The sequence below is a fragment of the Gossypium hirsutum genome, chromosome A12 (assembly GCF_007990345.1).
Source record: "Gossypium hirsutum isolate 1008001.06 chromosome A12, Gossypium_hirsutum_v2.1, whole genome shotgun sequence".
Lineage (NCBI taxonomy): Eukaryota > Viridiplantae > Streptophyta > Magnoliopsida > Malvales > Malvaceae > Gossypium > Gossypium hirsutum.
The window spans coordinates 49,869,331-49,875,115 of NC_053435.1; the positions used below are offsets into that span (position 1 = coordinate 49,869,331).

The 5,785-nt window shown below is 37.4% G+C and overlaps 1 non-coding gene across 1 annotated transcript; it reads right to left on the minus strand.

Annotated features, from left to right (window-relative positions):
- Positions 1-267: 267 nt before the first annotated feature.
- On the minus strand, positions 268-374 carry LOC121211860 (small nucleolar RNA R71). The gene has a single exon (XR_005907077.1). It is a non-coding gene; the product is annotated as a small nucleolar RNA R71 (small nucleolar RNA).
- Between the last annotated feature and the right edge of the window lie 5,411 nt (positions 375-5,785).

The window sequence follows — 5,785 nt, forward strand, 5'->3', positions numbered from 1 at the left end:
ACGATTCAAATGATAAAATAGTTTGTTCAGTTTGATGGTTTGCAGGACGAGGATCCAAACACTCATTTAGCAAATTTTCTTGAATTCTGTGACACTTTTAAGATCAATGGCATTTCTGACGATGCCATTCGCCTTTGATTATTTTCGTTCTCATTGAGGAATAAGGCTAAACAGTGGTTGAACTCGTTACCGCGATGGTCAATCACCACTTGGGAACAAATGACCGAAAAATTCTTACTTAAATATTTTCCTCCGGCTAAAACAGCTAAACTAAGGTATGACATCTCTTCTTTTGTGCAGATGGATTTAGAAACCCTTTATAATGCATAGGAGAGATACAAAGATCTATTGAGAAAGTGCCCTCACCATGGGTTTTCTCTATGGCTGCAGGTTCAAACTTTTTACAAGGTATGAACCCCTCAACAACGCAACTTATCGATGCAGCCGCCAGTGGAACTTTAAACAACAAAACACCTAAAGAGGATTACGAATTTGTTGAAGAGATGTCACTGAATAACTATCAGTGGCAAGTCATGAGAACAAAGCCGACAAAAGCAGCTGGTGTTTTCAACCTCGACGCGGTCACTATGCTATCTAACCAGGTAGAACTTTTAAATAATAAGATTGACGATTTGTAGGGTTCTACTCAAGTACATCCAGTGATGAGGCATGATTCAAATGGAGGAGGAGTACACAACACAGATTATTCATCCATCAACCTTGGCACCGATGAGGAACAAATCCACTATATGAGTAATAATTCTAGACCTCAAAGTAACCCGTGTAGTAACACTTATAATGTAGGTTGGAAGAACCATCCCAATTTCTCGTGCGGTGGTCAGGGAAATCAAAGGCCACAACATCCTCCAGGTATTCAACAACCACCTTACCAAGAAGAGAAGAAATCGAACCTTAAAGAGATGCTTACAAAATTCATCTCAGTGTCAGAAACTCATTTTCAGAATATCAAAACAGTGCTCAAGAATCAACAAGCGTCGATTCAAGAGCTCGAAACTTAATGGTCACAAAATTAACTAATAATTCGATTTAAGGCAAGCGCACCTATCGAACAGTAGTATAGTTATGGTGAGACCGGAATATCGTATCCACGAGAACTAAAAGTACTAGTAGCTACTCTCTTTTTATTATCTAGCCTAAGAATTTAAGGGTGTTTTTAAACTAAACTAATTTTCTAATTTATCTAAGATCACGACAGAGGCGAAAGTTGGAAAATACTTTTGGAAAACCAATTGAGAAGACAATACTCAAGAAAGAATCCACCTAGACTCACTTATTACCTTTGACTTAGACAATTTATTCACCTAGCTTATTTCGTAGAAATCCCTAATTTATGTTAATATCTCCCTCGAAACTAAGAACAACTGACTCTAGATTGATTAATTGAAATCTCTTTCTAATTAAAACCCCTATTGTCGCATTAACTCGATCTATGGATTTCCTTATTAAATTTGACTCTAATCCGACAGATTTATGTCGTTCTATCTCTAGGATTGAATTTAACTCCACTTAATTATGAATGATCTACTCTTAAATAGGGACTTTTGCTTCACTGAATAAGCACATCAAAAACCAGGATTAATATCTTGAAATATTAAAGTAAGAATTAAAATTCATAATTAAGAATAAGAACAAGTATTTATCATATAAATCAAAGCATAATAAGATTCGTCATAGGGTTCATCTCCTTTAGGTATTTAGGGAGTTTAGTTCATAATAATAATGAAACATATCTCAAAGTTTGGAAGACAACAAAACATAAAGAAAACCCAAGAACTTCTAGGATGGAAATCTTCAGTCTTGTTGTAGATCCTGGCTCCGAGGTGATTCCGAAGGCTAATCGCGAGTATTTTCTGCCTCCAACTCTGTGTGTCCCCCTTAATCCTCCTCTAGGGTGTTTATATAAGCTTTAAAATGCTTTAGAACCCTCAAAAGTGCCCTTTTTTGAATAGAACTAGGCTTGGGCTCGGTAGAGACACGGCCATGTGCCATGCCCGTATGAAGGTCCTCAGGCCGTGTGTAATACTAAGTTGGTTCTTAGTCGACACGGCCATGACACATGGGCATGTGGTCTTCCCATGTGTCATACATGGGCGTGTGGATCACCTGTGTGGAAGTGCCTAGGTCGTGTGAAACACTGATTTAAGCCCAATTTGTTCATTTTTAGCCTATTTTTCGCTCCTTTTACTATCCTAAGCTCTCTTGAGTATAAAACATGAAATTAAAAGATTAGGAGCATCGAATTCACTCAAACCAAGGAGAAATCATTCATAAATATGCCAAGCATGGGGTAAAAATATGTATAAATTACGGTTTATCAAATATCCTCACACTTAAGCATTTGCCTATCCTCAAGCAAAATCCTCAACTCAGAATCAAAATAAATTCTTCACAACTTATAATTCTCATCAATAATGTTTCAAAAAAATTCACAAGTAATCATACATTGAAAATTTAACTAAAAGAACATTAAGGTTTCAAATAGTCAAAGTTGAGCATTTTAATCATAAAATTATAGGCGTCCCCCTTTATCTAAGTAATAATCTTTTAATTCCAATTTGACAAGGGTTGACATTCTCACTAAAGATTCACTCAAATCACTCAAAGTGTTTAAGGTTTAACAGTTCAGCACTCAATAGTCAAACATGAAAAGTTATTACCATAAGCTTGCATGAAAATCAAATCTCCCCCACATTGAATGAGATGATACACAAATCGAAAGGTCTTAAGCAGGGTTGTAATGGGGCTTGGGTTAAAGGTGTGGATAAAGGCTGCAAAAGAGGGTTAGAATCGAGATTAATTTAATAAATTACCAAACTTTGAAGGATGAAGCAAATTGCTAAATTACAAGAAAGTGCCAGAATTCGGCTGCTAAAGCAAATGATGATAGCTTTTTCTCAATATAATAACTTCACTTAACCAAGCTCTTTATAACAATAAATAATTGTAACTATACATTTTTTTTAAGAATAAGGACAAGTACAATGATAGAAAATACCATAATAAGAAATAATTTAGCAACTGGAATGAAAGAACAAAGTTAGGTAACTAATTAAATCAAATCTCAATAAAAAGAAGTCAATGAAAAGGGAGAAATTCTTAATGAATCAAAAAGGGTTAAGTTGTGGGTTATTATTAAGGGTAAAATCAAGAAATAAAAGTTAAGGTCCAAAGGGGTTCGCTAGGGGTCAATTATGTGGGCAGGCTTTTATTAGGTAAATGGGTTAAAACCTAAGTGCCTTTATCATTTTTGTATATCAAATCAAAGGTGTGGTCTTGACATGTATAATTGAAGCAAGTTCTAGAATAACAAATCAATGTTGACTCACTCATAACCAATAAAATTAGGAAGAAAGAAAGATATATGCTCTAAAAGGCTCAAAATCTCATGAAATATATGGGTATTTAATGTCAATCATGCAAATTCAAAACTTCAATATAATACCTCAATTCAGGGAAATAACCTAGCAATTTTAATCCTCAAAAGTCAACTTATCATGCTTGACTCTCTAATGTCTTTAAAGTTTAAACTATCAATGCACAATTACCTATGATTTACTTCAAAAACATATCAATAAAAATCATAAATCAATCAGAATTCACTCTAACAATGATATGAGAAAATTATTTGAGAACAAGATAAAAATTCAGGGATTTCTGATAATCACATAAATAACCTCCCCACACTTAAGATGTACATTGTCCTCAATGTACAAAGATAGATAATAATCATATAACCATAATATAAAAAGAGAGGGATAGAAGTGAAACTTCCCTCAATTTTTTAATGAAATCCTTGGAACAGCGAAGGCTGGATTTGTAGATATGACCAATGAAAGGAATGATTCTGAGTTACTAATAAGAAAATAAACACCACTGTGGAAGAGAATTAAGGCTTACTTGGTAATAACCATTAGGATAAATATAGTTCAAAATATAAAAATATAAGTCTTCAAAAATAATTAAAAGAAAGATTAAAAATAAAAATAAACATAAAATGAATGGACTCAAAGGTCCTCATCGTCGGTGTCGTGAGCCGGTGGTGCTTGCAAATCTGTCGCAAAGTCTCATCGATAATGTTGAACCTCACATCCAGACTGTCGAATCTCTGAGCACAGTACTGGCGGAAATCAGTAAACTCCTCGAAAGCTGGCAGTAGAAGGGACGTGACGGTGACTCGATGGTGGAGGCTGTAGTGGATGTACGGGTTGGGTGGTGCGAGAGATGAGGCGCGAGGCTGAAGGTTGTGTGTGTGTGCGCAAGATGGGTGGAAGAGGGGGAAGAGAGGGGGTCAGCCAGTGGTGGGAGGCACGTTCGTGGGGGAGGGTTTTGAGGGAGCAGCGGCTAGGGTTTGGGGGAGGGAGATGAAGAAGAAGGAGAAAACAAAGGTAGGGTTGGGTGTTTTAAAGGGCAGGCCATGTGAGACCCGTGTTTGGCCACACGGCCGTGTCACACGCCCGTATGGCTCGCTTCGAGCTTGTGTTTATCGTGAAATTTCAACCTTCAATCGTCATACGGCTACGGGCGTGTCTCGGCTATGTGCGATGTGGTTCGCTTCTTCTACAACCGTGTGGTATTCCGCACGCTCGTGTATCTAAACACACGGTCTTGTGCTATGCCCGTGTGGCTCCCTAACTTGTTTAAAGTTGAAAATTTAGCTCCAGTTTTCACACGGCCTAGGACACGCCCATGTGTCCAGGCCGTGTTCGTCACACAATCGTGTCGCACGGTCGTGTAGGTTGGGTTAATGACTGTGTGGCTCAATATTTGGGGATTTTTGTACCCCTGTTTTCACACGGCCTAGGACATGCCCGTGTGTACAAGCCGTGTGGGCCACTGTACCTGCACAAAAACATTAAAAATAGCAAAAATAAACTAGTTAGTGGTGTTAGTGCTCGGTTTGCCTCTGAGAAGTGCTTATTTAGAGTCTAAGCTCGACTTACCTCTAATTCGCATGATTACGGTGGATTGAGGAGTTGAAACTCCTCACCTGCTATCAATTTAGGTCTGAGTCGAGAATTATTTACCATGAAAATTTCGAATATAGTATGTGTTACTTTGACTGTACCACGTGGGAAAATGTTCAGTACCATGAAAGGAGTCGCTCCGTTTGTATTAAGCTCTGAAGTAGCAATTCGGGGGTCCTTTTCATCTAATAATACTTTATCCCCAACTTTAATTTATGTTGTTTCATCCCTATGCTCACCTTGGTGTCACTTTGATTTTTCATGTGCTTTTGGTTTCTCCGAGACATGTGTTCGTCATTCATCTAGTTCATCGATCTGAAGCCTTCGTTCTTCATGAGTCGCCTTATTTTTGTGGCATGGATTAGAATGAGGCTCCATCACGTTCTTCCTAAGGGAATCCTATAAAGAAGTTTGAGTTGTAACGTTATTTAAATTAACTGAACTTAAACAATCATCTCGATTACTAGATATTTTAGTGAATCACGAGCTTGGAGAGTAATCGTGTCATTGCCTGCACGAAGTATCAATTCCCCTGTGCCAACGTCAATGATAGTTCTACCAGTTGCTTAAAATGGCCTTCCCAAAATTAATGGCACGTCACTATCCTCTTCCATGTCTAGAACAACAAAATTAATTAGGAATATAAATTTATCAATTTTAACAAGCACGTCTTCAATAATACCCCTAGGAAATCTGATTGTTTTATCTGCCAATTGAATGATCATCCTAGTTTGTTTGGGTTTCCCAAGACCTAGTTGTTTAAACAATTTATAGGGCATGACATTAATACTTGCTCCTAA